Genomic DNA, 13,973 nt, shown 5'->3' on the forward strand with positions numbered 1-13,973 from the left:
GAATGGTCTATCTCCCCTCCTTCTTCTCCCTGCCTGGAAAGGATGACAGCACAAAGAGACAACTGAGGAGATGCCTCCAGGTCTGGAATGCCCCATTCCCAAATGAGGGAAGGAGGCAAAGAAAGGAGCAGCCAGAGCTACCCTTCTCTCTGGTCACTTCCTCATCTACTTTTTTCCGCCACCCTGGCCAAGGAGCAAAGAGGAGAAGTTGGAAGGTGCACAAGCCTTGCTCCAGGAGCACTGGGCAACCTCAAGGCTTGGCTTGTTTCCATAATTAGCCACGGGAAGCCCCCAGAAATGCAGGCACCCTGAGCTAATGTGGGGATGTGACAGATCCCAGGGGGCTCCTTCCCACTTCTATCAGTGCTTGGGATGCTATTGTGGCAATTCCAGAAGTGGGGGCTCCGAACAGCTCTGGGTTTATCTTTCCTGACAGAAAAACACAGAACAGAGTCCTGGGTCCCTTGGAGTGGACACACAGCCATGGGGATGGTACAGGGACCCTATGAACATATCCAGGTATCAGGCTGCTCTCACCTTTCAAATCATGAGCAAGGAGCCCTCACCTTTCAAATCATGGGATCACAGAGGTTAGGGAAGGAAAATGCCAACCCAGTCAGACCTGGGGGCCCAGGGCAGGACTGGCGCCTACTGCCCAGCTGCAAATGTGCCGACCAGTGTTTGACTCCCGCCACTTCCCTCTGGGGATGTCCCCATGGATTCCCCCGCTGAGCAGATCTCACTGACCGGAAATGTTCCAGAGACTCACTCTCAGCATTTCCCCCTTTAACTCCTCTTGGTGGGGCTCACTTGCCAGGTCTGCCAAGTGTCCCTCACGCATAGGCAGCCCCACACTGTCCGCAGCTCTTCATGGCCTTCACACATCCCACTCGGCTGCAGGGATGCCTCTGCCATAGCTTCCTCACCTGCTGTGCAGGCTGGCCTCCCCTCTCCTTGTTCCCCCAGCTGGTGCCCAGCCATTAAGGAGGCAGGAAGAAGGACATAAGAACGACCCTAGTGGGTCAGATCAATGGTCCATCTAACTGGACTCCCTGTTGTTTTTGTGGATACAGACTAACACGGCTACCCCGATACTTGATATTGTCTTCCAACAGGGCCAATGCCAGGTGCTTCAGAAGGAGTGAACAGTATAGGGCAATTATCAAGGGAGTGCTCTGCTGCTAAAGGCACCATCTTTCCCATCACTTATAACACCAAGACCTAGCATTTTGGGGCTCCTAGTTCCAGAGTTCCAATTAAATTTCAGTTGAGTAATTACTTCTCCCGCTCTCACAAGTGAAGTAGTTTTGTTCCTGAATGGGAGACCTGCAAGGACAACCCAAGATGCTGCAGGCAGGTGTATTGAGAGCTCGCTAGGTGGCATTTTCTCTCATAGGAGGATTGAACCCATGCTTCAGTAAAGCAGCAGGTTCTAGAACTGTATGATCAGAGGAGTTTTGGGAGGGCCAGTGATCTCATTCTCCGGCTTCATATGCCCATACCCCCATGCTCGCCAGAATCAATTTAAATAACAGGTTACAGTTTGAGGGAAGTGTTTAGCTGCCACCAGCCTCCTGCTGAAGAAAAAGTGGGGCCCATCAGCTGATGCTGGGGCCACACTTAGTTACCAACATTTGAACTTGTGTGCCAAGACAGTATTGCAGATGAGCCATGGCCCTGCATGCTGGGGATACTCTTCCTTTCCCTCCAGTTATTACTGCAGAATCCAGACTAGCTGGAAATATTAATATCACATAAGTGCTCAAAACACCACCACATCCTTTCGTCTTCAATGTGGAGCTCTAGGATGCCTGCCAGGAAAAGAGAATAAAGAAGAGAGAAGAAATAAATACAATCACTTCTCCAACCCAGATATTTGCCCTTTCCTCTTCCCTTTCCTTATCCTCTTTTTCTTTTCTTCCATCTCCAGTTCATTCTAGCACCTCCATGCAAATTCTGTACTTTTTATTTATTTATTAGTCGATCCAATAAATTGCTCCAGAAACATTTTTGTAGAGCTAACTTACAATTCCACCAAGAACAGCATGGTGCACACCATTCCAATGCATAAGCTGGCCTTCAGGACCATACACTAGGGAGGTGTCTGACTAGTACAAACAACAAGGAGTCCTTGTGGCATTTTAGGGACGAACAAATTTATTTGGGCATAAGCTTTCGTGGGCTAAAACCCACTTCATCAGCTGCATGGAGTGGAACATACAGTAGGGAGGTATCAATATACCACATTTGAAAAGATGGGAGTTGCCTTACCAAGTGGGGGATCAGTGCTAACGAGCCAATTCAATTTAAGTGGAAGTAGCAATTCTCAACAGTTGACAAGAAGGAGTGGAAATCACTTTTGTAGTGTTAATAGGCCAATGTAAACAAGGTGGCCCATTTGAAACAGTTGACAAGAAGGTGTGAGTATTTAGCAAGGGGAAATTAGTTTTTGTAAAAACAATGAGGAATACTTGTGGCACCTTAGAGACTAACAAATCGATTTAGTTTCTGTAGTGACCCATCCACTCCCAGTCTCTATTCAGACCTAATGTGATGGTGTCCAATTTGCAAATTAATTCCAGTTCTGCAGTTTCTCGTTGGAGTCTGTTTTTGAAGTTTTTTTGTTGAAGAGCTGCCACTTTTAAGTCTGTTATTGAGTGACCAGGGAGATTGAAGTGTTTTCCTACTGTTTTTTTTTAAATGTTATAATTCCTGATGTCAGATTTGTGTCCGTTTATTCTTTTGTGTAGACACTGTCCGGGTTTGCCAATGTAAATGGCAGAGGGGCATTGCTGGCACATGATGGCATATATCACATTGGTAGATGTGCAGGTGAATGAGCCCCTGATGGTGTGACTAGTACAGCAGCAGTTTAACGATTTCCCCTTCAGTATTCACAGAAAGTCTGCAATCTCTGAGGTTCAGTGGCAAGGGATGATTCTTTCCCACCAAACTCCAGGAAATTCCACCAGGTTTCTAGATAAGTATCCTTTTTCCTTCTAGCCCATAGAACTCTGACTTGATGGGTCAGCTTTTCTGATGTTACCACACTTTTGGAACCAGTCACTAGATATAGGGGAAGTCACATCTCTTCCACCACCTTGCAATTGTGATTCTTGCTGAAAATCACATATGGGTAATTGGTTCTTTGTAGGTTTTATACAGCGCAGAATTTGGGGGAAAATACCCTGCCAGGTTACCTGATAATTGGCAACCCATTGTTTCCTCAATGGAGTCGCCACTCTCTTTCCAATACCTAATTTTTAGACAGGTCCACCATGTGTGAAGAAATCTGCCTGTTTCATTACAGTCTTTCTGGCATTTGCCCATCCCCGTACCAGAGATACATTTAAGTTTAAGGTAGGTTAAGTACCATTGGTAGAGGATTTTAACGTAGTTTTCTTTTATGAGTGTGCATATTGAGGTACAAGAACCGCTGTTCCAAATACTTTGCCAGTCCTCATCCTTGATCTCCGTATTCAAGTCTGCATTCCACCTTTTTATGAACATGTGTTTTTTCTCCAAGAAACAATTTAAAATATCTTTATATAATGTGGAAGGTAAACCCTTGTGTTTTATAGGTGTGACAAGTAATTTTTCAAAGTCTATTAATTTTATGCTTAGATTTGGTTTCTAAGAGGGTGGATTGAAAAATGTCTCAGTTGCATGTATTGGTACAATGGAATTTTAGTATCTTTTGCAAGCTGTTCAATCTCGTCAAAGAATCTAAATGTAGCCTCTCTGAATAACTGACCAAATCTCATAATACCGATACGCTCCCAGGCTTTAAAGTTTCCCAGAGTTTTATGAGAGTTGCATTCTGTGATAACTGCTATGGGTGTTAGAGGTGATATGGATGGGCTAAGTTTTTTGTAAGTGTGATCCCACACCTCTATTGTTGCCCTCATAAAAAAGTGGCTAGATATTATTTTTGCAAAGAGAGTTTCTTTATGCAAAGAATCCTGTGGAATTTGATTATAGGACAATGTGTCTGTGTAGCGGGGCGGGACTTGCCCCTGCGGCGGCTCCTGCTGGTCATCCAGGGAATTAGCGTTTCCAGCCTCCAGAGCGCCCTCTGCAGGCCGGTGTCCTGCTTGCCGCTGGGCCCAAGTCCCTCCTGGACCCCCGTGCCACATTCAGGCTGGGGTGCTGCCCCTTGGCAGTACCCCCACCGATCTGGGTCTTTCCTCCCCGGGGAATCCCCACCCTCTATCCCCACCTCACCTCAGTCTATGGCCACTGCCAGTCATCAACTAGCCTCCATTCCCTGGGACAGACTGCAGTGTAAGTGCCACTCATCACCGGCAAGGGGGGTTTGGACCTGCTGCCTCTGACTACCCTTGGGCTGCCCTCTGCAACCCCAGTACCTTTCTTTGACCTTTAACAAGGCTTGCAGCCTGGGGGCTTTCCAGGCCAAAGCTCCCCAGCTCCTCTGGCCTTCCCCCAGCCCTGCTCCAGTCTTGATACCCTGCTTAGCTCCTAGCAGCCAGGCCCATCCCTCTCCACATCGAGAGAGAGAGAGAGAGAGACTCTGTTTGCTTCTGGTCCACTGCCCTCTTATAAAGGCCAGCTGGGCCCTGACTGGGGCATGGCCACACACTGGCTGGTTCCCAAATCAGCCGAGGCTTGCTGCTTTTCCTAGCAGCAGCCCTCTTGCAGCCTCAGCCCTCTCCCAGGGCTGATTTCAAGCCCTTCAGGGCAGTAGCGGGTGGCCACCCCGCTACAGTCTGTTTCACCACTATCCAGTGTTGATTAGAGCTTGGAGGTATCCAACACACCAAATTTCCCATTTGGCTTGCCCAATAATAATGTTTATTATTTGGCAGCACCAGTCCCCGACTTTTACCAAGATCTCTGTCGGCTGGCCTCTTTGGCCCTTGGCTTCTTGTGTCTCCAAATTAATTTCTCATCTTCAACAGGTTTCTATGGGATGATGATGTATTGCACTCTCACAAAGTTTTGTGTGTAGAAATGTAAGACAATTAACAGTGCTAGCGAGGAGACTCCAGCAGTGCCAGAAAGTGAAAAGAACCCAGCAGCACTCGGAGAAGTAGTCTCCCAGAAGGAAAGCCCAGCACCACACTGTTTTGGTTTGTAATGACGTGTGATCACAGGCTAAGGGACAGTTGGGGCCGCACTTGGATGGGAGACCTCCAGGAAAAGCCCTGGTGCTGTAGGAAATGGTGATGGTGACACAGTAAGTGGCCCTCTGAGTTAACAGCAGGGAGGGGTGGGGTGCTGTGCCAATGAAGATTCCGTTTTCCAAATGAAATGCAGAACCAAGACCCGGGACGCTTATCACCATTACAGGTCCCATAGGACTTCTGAGGGTTATACTGCCAGCCGCGCCCACCTGTCCAGATTCCAGCATGGGTAACTCCGTGCAGGCCCTCCTCCACTCCCTCTGTGTTTTCAGTTGGGCATAGGATCCCTTTACACGTCCGGTCTTAAGTTGCTGTGCAGCTCCTTTGTGCTGATATCCTCTGCTACATTCCACCCCAGATATGGCTGCATTTCAGTTGTGGAGTAAGGGAGTTTTGTGTTTACTGTGTACTGTCTATAAAGCACTTTGGGATCATTAAGGGTACTGGGGCTATAGAAATCTAAGATATGTTCTTACTGTTATCGCTAATCGTCTCAGGAAATGAGGGCCCAACCCGGCCAAGAGGATAGGAGCAGAAAGCCCAGGCCCTCGAGGAAAGGGGACCAGTGAAGGGTACAACATATCTAAAGGAGCCCAGAGGGGAGCGGTTAGAGTGAACCTGTGATCTTCTGTCCAACACATTTTGCTACTGTCTCTGTTAAGTTTGTAGGATAGTTCTGGTCTCCGCTGACGAAGGACAAAATGATAGGTTGAGAAGTATTTTGTGGCATCTCCTATTCGGGACTCCCTCAGCTGTCCCGGGATCCCCCAAACAGCTCCCTTCCCAGTGAAAACCCCTGGCTCACAGTGAAGTTACACACACATGAAGCAGCAACACCTGCGCCTGACTCTACCTCCTTAGATGGTCACTTGACTAGCCCAGGCTGAGATACAGTGTCCTAGTGGGGACGGGGTGTATATGGTAGGTCAATAACTCCTTTCTGTGTTGGATTTCATGGTGCTGCACCCACTTGCTCTCTCCTGGGCTCCACTGCCTTTCCCCAGTTATCTTCCCCCTCCACGGGCCCCAAATCGCTTTCCATCTCTCCTTCCCCAGCAGTGTTAATGTGATGGGGGAACCAGCTGGCGGCTTTGTCGTGTCCTCCTCCACTCCAGTGTGCGGCCTGGTGTGGGACATGCATTCATGCAGAGTGCAGGAGCCCAAGACCTGAGCAGTCCTGCGCAGCAAACCTGACTGTGCTGGAGACCTGCTGCTCAGGATCTAGACAGGAGGCAGCATGCTTTGTTCCATCAGAAACATGAAGCTGTCAGCGCCGTGATCTAACCCATTGTGTTTGGCACAAAGAAATCGTCTTGAAGTTTCCATTCATGCCCTGCAGCATGAATTTGTCACCAGGCCACCCAGCTGTGGCCTGAGAGCAAGGCATTACTGACAGTGCGGTGCTCGGGAGAGGAAACCTCTTGTCCATCCATGAGCACATGGGTATCACTATGGAATGGAACAAGCCTGGAGCGATAGCCTCACCATTACCTGCCTCCTGCCCCAGCAGTGCTTTACAGCTCCATCAGTGTGACACACAGTGCGAAGGGAATGCAATGGGATTTTTATCATTACTACTTACTGAGTGCTGCACTCAGCATAATCTCTGCTCCATGGAGTTCACAGTCTAAGCTAGACTCAGCAACTCATGCTAGACAAACAAGTGACATTTCAAAGCAATATGGAGATTTTATTTTTTTAAATAGATGATGGGTTAGGCAAGAATTTTTATAAGGGCTAATTTTCATAGGAAATTTCAAACTGAATTTCAGCTTTGGCTCATAGAAACACTACAGGCTGCACAGAGTGAACATTGCAAAATGCAACAGACTTTTAGTGGTTTAAAAATTATAGCAAACACTAATATTAAGATCCCCACACAGATGCTCCATCCACACTGCTCCTTCCACACGTTCTGGAAAATGAAAGACAAACAATTTTGCTATTGCCACCTGCTTTGCTCTCCCCAGTTGCTCTGTTTTAGCGCCATGAGTGGGTGTAAGAGCAGATTTCAGTAGTAATCATCCATGTTAGTGAACGGCCATACTGAACTCGCAATTCCATAATGTATCAGCTGAGGGATGGTGAAATTTATGTAATTTTCTGATATCTGCTATGGATGAGAGGAGCCAAACCAGGGGGCGGGGGGATTGTTTCCCATTTACCCCCAGCCAGAATGTGAATTGTGGGCAAAACTGGGAATGTCCCTGAATGGCCAATTGGAAAAGGCTGAGACAGTCAACCAGTGAGTTTAGTCTGGGTATCAGCCAGGGTGGCTTGAAGTCAATGAGAGGAGAATTTGACCTGGAATTTGTCACAGGGCCTTGGCTCAGCTGGAGTATTGTTCTCTAGCTGTTCTGGTCTATGGTTAATAGTGCCAGCAATTGAATGGCCCTCACCAGGCTGTGAAGGTCAGGTGACTGAGGTGAGGCACACGGGAAGGCTGGTCTAATAGTCACAGCGCTGGCCTGGAACTCAAGAGAGTTCCTCTCCACAGGGTCTAGCTGCAGGGTCACTGTGAGGTCCGAGGGAGAGAACAATGGGGGATGATGGCAGAGGGGTCATGTAGACTCTCCTCCACAAAGGCACTGGCCTTTTTTTGCTGCAGTTTCACCACGGTGCTCGCCCAACCTCACAACATGTGGATGGACCCAGTGACTCCATCATTTCCTGAGCTCAGGGCATGTGTCATGCTGTCCCTGCACTACATAGCCCCTGCTTTTTAACTGACGTCATTGCTGAATGCAAGCTCCAAGCAGAGGGCTCTTACCTCAGCCCAGTAGATGGGGATGTCACTGCATAGGAGGTTCAGAGAGGTGCCCAGGGCCGTGCGGCCAGCCAGCTGCCTCTCATGGAAGCTGTAAGACAAGCTCTGGCTAACTGACATTTGGTTTCAGAGGGTGATGGATGGGAGGTAATGGAGGGCAGTTCTGTGCCCCCTGGGGCTGGAGGGTTCTTAATGGGTTTGTTGCAGCCAGGTAGCTCTGGCAGGGCCTCAAGAGGTTGGCAGGAGACTGGGTTGCTGGGCAGCGGCTCTATCACTGCCTAACCAGCTAGTTACTACACCTAATGAAGATGCAGTGAAGCTTGGGAGCATATGTGATTACTGATCTCCTGGGAACGCTGGGCACTGGGGGTGGGAGACACTCAAACCTCTGCCTCTGAGGACACAGACAAACAGGGGAGAAGCCTGAAAGGCCCCTGCTAGGGAGAGTATGGAAGGGGTCCCAGGACCCCCAGTGGAGAAAGCAGGAAGCGTCCCCTGAGCATGCCAGTGGGAGAAATGGGTCTGCTGTTTCTTCCTGAAGATGAGGGGTGGGGAACTCCAGGCCACTGGTCCTCTCCCCAAGAAGGCAACTGTGGGTGAGGGGGGAGGTAGTCTGGGGAAGGATGGGGCCTGCATTGGCTATGGCTGCTTAGCTGAGCCACCAGCCTCAGGAAGCCATGAGAACTGAGCTATCTATGGACAGTGGTTTGCTTCCCTGTCGTCTCTCTGACTGCGTTCTATTCCCTTCCTCACAGTGACAAAATTGCAGAAAAATCACTTGGCCTGGATGGGGCAACACGCCGAAGCCCTTCCCTGCTGCGGTGCCCAGTCAGCATGACACCCATGCTACTTCACACCATGCATCACATCCAGAAGTATGATGACCTCACTGAAAGCAGAGCTCTCAAGTAGTCCTAGGACAAGCTCTTCTCAGCTCAGAGGGACCTGTGCAATGCTGGCTTCTTCCGGCTGAAAGAGCTGCTTGCTTCGCCATACAGCCAGGTTGCAAAAGGCATGCAGACAAAGATGGTGGTGGACTCAACATCTATAGCTTCTACTCCTGAGGGCATTCTGCACCAAAAAATTAAAAATTCTGCACCAAAAAAAATTCTGCACACAATATTTTAAAATTCTGCAAATGTTATTTGTCAAATAAATGTGGAGGCTCCAGCATGGCATTGGAGAGCACAGGCCAGAGGTTGCACACAGGTGGGAGATCACTGTGCAGCCCCCCCTGGGACATGGACTCAGCGGTGAGGCTGCACCCAACCCTGACACAACGCAAGGACCGGGCCTGCCCCAGAAACACCCCAGGGCCCTGCCCCTCCATGCCAGATGCATCAGGTGTTGGCAGACAGGCTCAGCAAGGCAGGATCCAAGTGTGGAGGGGCTTAGTGTGGGGGATCTAGGTGTGGGTTGAGAGGGTTCTGTATGGGGCAATCTGGATGTGGGCAGCTCAGTGGGGGGGATCTGAGTGCAGGGGGGGATCTGGATGCACAGGGGCTTGTTGGGGGGTTCTGGGTGCAATGGTAATGGGACTCTGCAGGGGGGTCCAGGTGAAAGTGGTTGGGGCTCAGTGGGGGGAGTCTGGGTGTGGAGGAGTTAGAGTCGGCAGGGGGCTATGAGTATGGGGGGCTCAGTGCGGGGGTCCAGATGTAGCTGGTTGGAGTTTGGTGGGGTGGAGATTCAGGTGTGGGTGTCTCATCGGGGTGATCTAGGTGCAGGGGGAGTGGGGCTCGTCGTCAGGGGGGTTTTGAGTGCGGGGGGGTGAGGCTCAGCGGGAGAGCCTGGGTATGAGGGGGTCTGGATGCACAGTGGTTGGGCGGATGGGGGAGCAGTTCCCTGTACAAGGATCTCTTCCCCTGCAGCTGAGGAGCAATGGGTGCAGAAAGCGGGCTGGGGTTGTGGGGGAGTTTGCAGAGCTTCCTTCAGCTGTGGGAGAAATCTGGGGGTTGGTCTTACACAGCCCTGAATGCCGTGCAGGGGAAGAGAAAGTCCAATCCTCCCATCCCAGCCAGGACTAGCAGCTGAGCCTGGCACAGGTTAGGAGCTGCCAGACCGGTTTTCCCCAGTCCTGCCTCCTGCTCCATAGTGATTTACCTCTCTGCTGGCTGCCCTGGGCACCCAAAACATACTGCTGGGGAGGGTCACATGACCACTCTTGTGGCTTCCCTATCAGAAAGTCATTTTTCTGTGGGGAAGCAAAGAAATCTGCGGGGGACATAAATTTTGCACATGTGCAGTGGCGCAGAATTGCCCCAGGAGTAAGCTCCATTCACTGGTACTCCAGCTAGATCATGTAACTCTGCTCCCCGCAGCCTCAGGGAGTGCAGCACTGACAGTGCGCCCCCTCTGTAATAAAGTCAAAGGAGTCCCTAGGTTTTTACCTGCCTCTCTTTCTACAGAGACAGTTATCGCCTTCCCTTTAAAGCTTTGGCCATTAAATATGTTGGGTGAGAGTCTGTGCAGAACTTGCAAGCCAAGAGTAGGGGTGGCTGTCTGCTGCCTTTGCACCCTCCCAAGGCTGGGCTGCCCTGGTGGCTGACATGGCCCCTAAAGTAACTTAGACTTCCAAAGAAACATCTCTAAATTATGGAGATTATCAATCCTGGGCTGTCTATGGGCAGTAGCACCACACAGAATTCCTGCCCATTGCAGGCCCCCTCCCTCCTGCCCCTAAGCACCCTCTCCAGTCCCCAGCCTGCACTCTCTATCGGGGCAGCATCAGGCACTTATGGCAGCTCCATGCAATGCCTGTACTGAGGGAATTCACCTTAGCCAGCTGTGGGGCATACATGGCCCATAACATAAGGGAGAATCCCTCTGTTCTTGTGTCTTGATTACTAATACTAGCAATCAAAGATTGGATTTGTTTGTTTCCCAAATGACAATGTCATCAAGCTGCCCAGCGATGTGGGGCTTCCTAGCCAGGAAACATCTTTGCTCCTTATATGAAAGCTATTTGGAGTCCATCAAAAGGATTTCCTCTTAATGTTACATGAGAAACAGTGTGATTTGTTATTATAGGAAAGAGACTGTTGGAGAGAGACTGAATGTAATTACCTGAGTGGTATATGTCCCCAAAGATGTCTAGATCCCACAGTGAAATAGGTATTATGCTGTATATGGAAATAACCAGTGAATGAAATCTGTACCCTTCATGTTATGCGATATTCTGACACTATGACAAATCATACTTCAGCTCTTGACAACAAAACCAGCATTGAACCCAGACAGGTCATTATGGGAAAAGCCTGGCTTACTTAAGTGCCTGTTGAGTAATGATTTGGTGAAATGGGTTGTGATGGGCATGTCTAACTTTAATGATAAGTATGAAAATAATCATATCCTGCTTCCCCTTTGTCCAATTACAACAAATACATGCCCTAGAGAATAAAAAAGTTGCTCTGTAATTACAGATCTGTAGCAAATTACTGAGATATTCAGTTGTGTCCCAATCCATGCTGTGATATAAATAATAATACTGAGAAGACTGCACAGAAGCATCCTTCTAAAAAGAAAGTCACTACATGGTAAAGATTGACTACATCGAAGAATAGCCATCATACACTGAGCTGGGATGGATCCATCCCAATATGGAAAATCTGGGGAAAGGACCAACTGACTGGTATTAAAGGTGGAGATTGGAAGGTAGATTTAAATAAGGCTATTTCTAATTACCCTCATTTTAATGTAATATTTTCGAGTTCCTGATCTGAAAACCCAAGATTTGGTAGATATAAATAGATCTGCACAGTGTCTTCTGCTTCCCATCCCGGCTATCCCATCCTGGAGAACTGCAGCAGCAAAGAATAGATTAACACCAGGCCAGCGGAATTTGTTAGCAGAACTCCATCTGCGACTTTAATGACAGATTTGTATTCTTCCAGCAATGAGCTGATCCACAAGGGCAGCTCTAGCAGGGGTCACGGTGTTTGATCTACATGGGAGAGAATGGTGCTTTCAAGGCCAGGAATGTAGGGTGATGCTGAGCTTCCCAAAGACAGGATTCTGGCTTCTCAGTTCCAATCCCCCGGTGGATGGCAGAGGTGACTTTTGTTGGGGAATTCTGGGCAACACAGAATTTGCGCAGAATTAATATTCTGTGCAGAATTTCATTTTTTCTGCAGAATTGGCACCGCAGAGCTATTGGCTGCCACTAGGGGCCACTGGGCCATGCAGAACCCAACTCCTGAGCTTGCAAATAGAGGACACTGCTGGGGGGACAGGGTGGGGGGCCTGGAGGGTTCCCAGCAGCTGCTGTTCCCAGCATGCCCTGGGCCATGGCCCCACAGTAAGTGGAGCATGTGGTCCAGCGGGGACAGAGGCTTTGCACACTCTGGCTGCTGGGCCTGATCCTTATCTGCCGAGGGACAGGAGCGGACCCCAGAGACCCAGCTCTCACAAAGGGTCAGGAAGGGCGGGGCCTCACCACATCCTCCAGCAGGACAATAACGAAACTGCATGGAGCAGAGTCTGCGACTGGGCTCTGAGGGAGAGTGGATGCAGTTGTCTGGGCCGGGGGGGCCCCCACACAGCCCCCTCCAGCACCCCCCAAATACCCTCTCCCCAAATACATACATACCCCTCCAGCAGCCCCCAAATACCCCCTCCAGCAGCCTCCAACTGTATCCTCCTCCTGCTCCCCCTCTTCCTTCCCCCAGCAACATCCTCTATTTGGTAACTTGAAATATGGTAACCCTACAGGGGCAGGGTGAAAAACCGAGAATCAACTAAAAGAACGTAGGGGCAGAATTTTTCCTCAAGATGTGCCAAGCTGGCACATGTGACATACCCAGACTGAGGCACCTGACAAAAGCATAACAGAGAAACAAGAACTGGGTTGTCATAGGGGTTTCTTTAACTCTCTGCTCCTGGGGGAATGTTTGTATTGTTGACAAGTATTTTAAAATAAATCGCCAAAATAATTGAAATGGGCGTGATTATATTGTGTTATTTTGACAAATAAAATATGCAGAATTTTAAAATATTTGGCACAGATTTTTAAATCTTTTAGCACAGAATTCCCCAAAGAGAAACAGGGGCCTCATATCCATAGGCTTGCTCTACTTTAGCACCTGTCTCATCCTCAGGGTTTTCCAGTACCAACACCTCCACCATGCAATTCCATCAGCTCGCCCAGTTCAAACCTGGGCTTCTTCAGCATCTTCTCTTTGCAGACATACACATCATGAAGAGGGTAGATGGGGATTGGTCCTGCTTTGAGCAGGGGGTTGGACTAGATGACCTCCTGAGGTCCCTTCCAACTCTGATATTCTATGAGTCTATATTCTATAAGCTTTCTCTATGTCTTTGCCAATGCTGTCTGGGATGAGCTCAATGACAACTTCCAACCAGGTCATTAGTTTGCACATTCCATGTCATGGTTCCCAACATCTCATTGTGAATTTGGCAGACCTGCTCATGCTGGGCATATGAGGTCTTGCGAATCTGGTTATTGTGCTTCTTGGTAAAATCCACACAAAAGAGGTGCAGTAGATAGCCATAAGTAGTTCTGACAGCAGCATCAATCAATTGTCTGCCATTTGACCATGGAGCACATTTTGTCACGGGTGAAGTCCATTCCATGGAAGTTGGTCAGACAGTTTTTGCCCTGAACATCCTCTGTAATCAGCTTGAATTTACAGCTTGAATTTACATCATTCTGCAGATCAGCAAGACTCACTTCAAATACATGGCCCCTAAGTTCATCAGAGGCCACTTTGATTCCTTGGGTCCTGGTGACGAGTATCTTCCCAACGTTCGTATATGAAACATTGCAGGTACCTTGACAGTAAAGGCATCTTGCAGTACTGGCAACCCAGAGCATTCAAAAATCACGAGCCAGGCTCCAAAAAATCATAAGATCAGGTGAAAAATCATGAGGTTTTAAAAATAATATGGTGTGGGTTCTTTGTATTTGCCTTCTCAATTTTGAGTCTTTGGGGGACACATTTTCAAGGGCTAGAAACTTAGAGTTGTTTTTTTGGTTTTGGGTTTGTTTGTTTTTACGGAAAGCTGAGATGCTCATTGCCGTAGGGGGACTAGCCTCATTAAGAAAA

At 48.8% G+C, this 13,973-nt stretch overlaps 1 protein-coding gene and 1 pseudogene across 1 annotated transcript in view; both read right to left on the reverse strand.

Moving 5' to 3' along the window:
- Positions 1 to 13,973, reverse strand: part of EI24 (EI24 autophagy associated transmembrane protein) — an 80,622-nt gene that overhangs the window by 30,100 nt on the left and 36,549 nt on the right. The window lies entirely within an intron of this gene.
- Positions 12,925 to 13,942, reverse strand: LOC119846575 (annotated as a pseudogene).

The sequence above is a fragment of the Dermochelys coriacea genome, chromosome 22 (genome assembly GCF_009764565.3).
Source record: "Dermochelys coriacea isolate rDerCor1 chromosome 22, rDerCor1.pri.v4, whole genome shotgun sequence".
Classification (NCBI taxonomy): Eukaryota; Metazoa; Chordata; order Testudines; family Dermochelyidae; genus Dermochelys; species Dermochelys coriacea.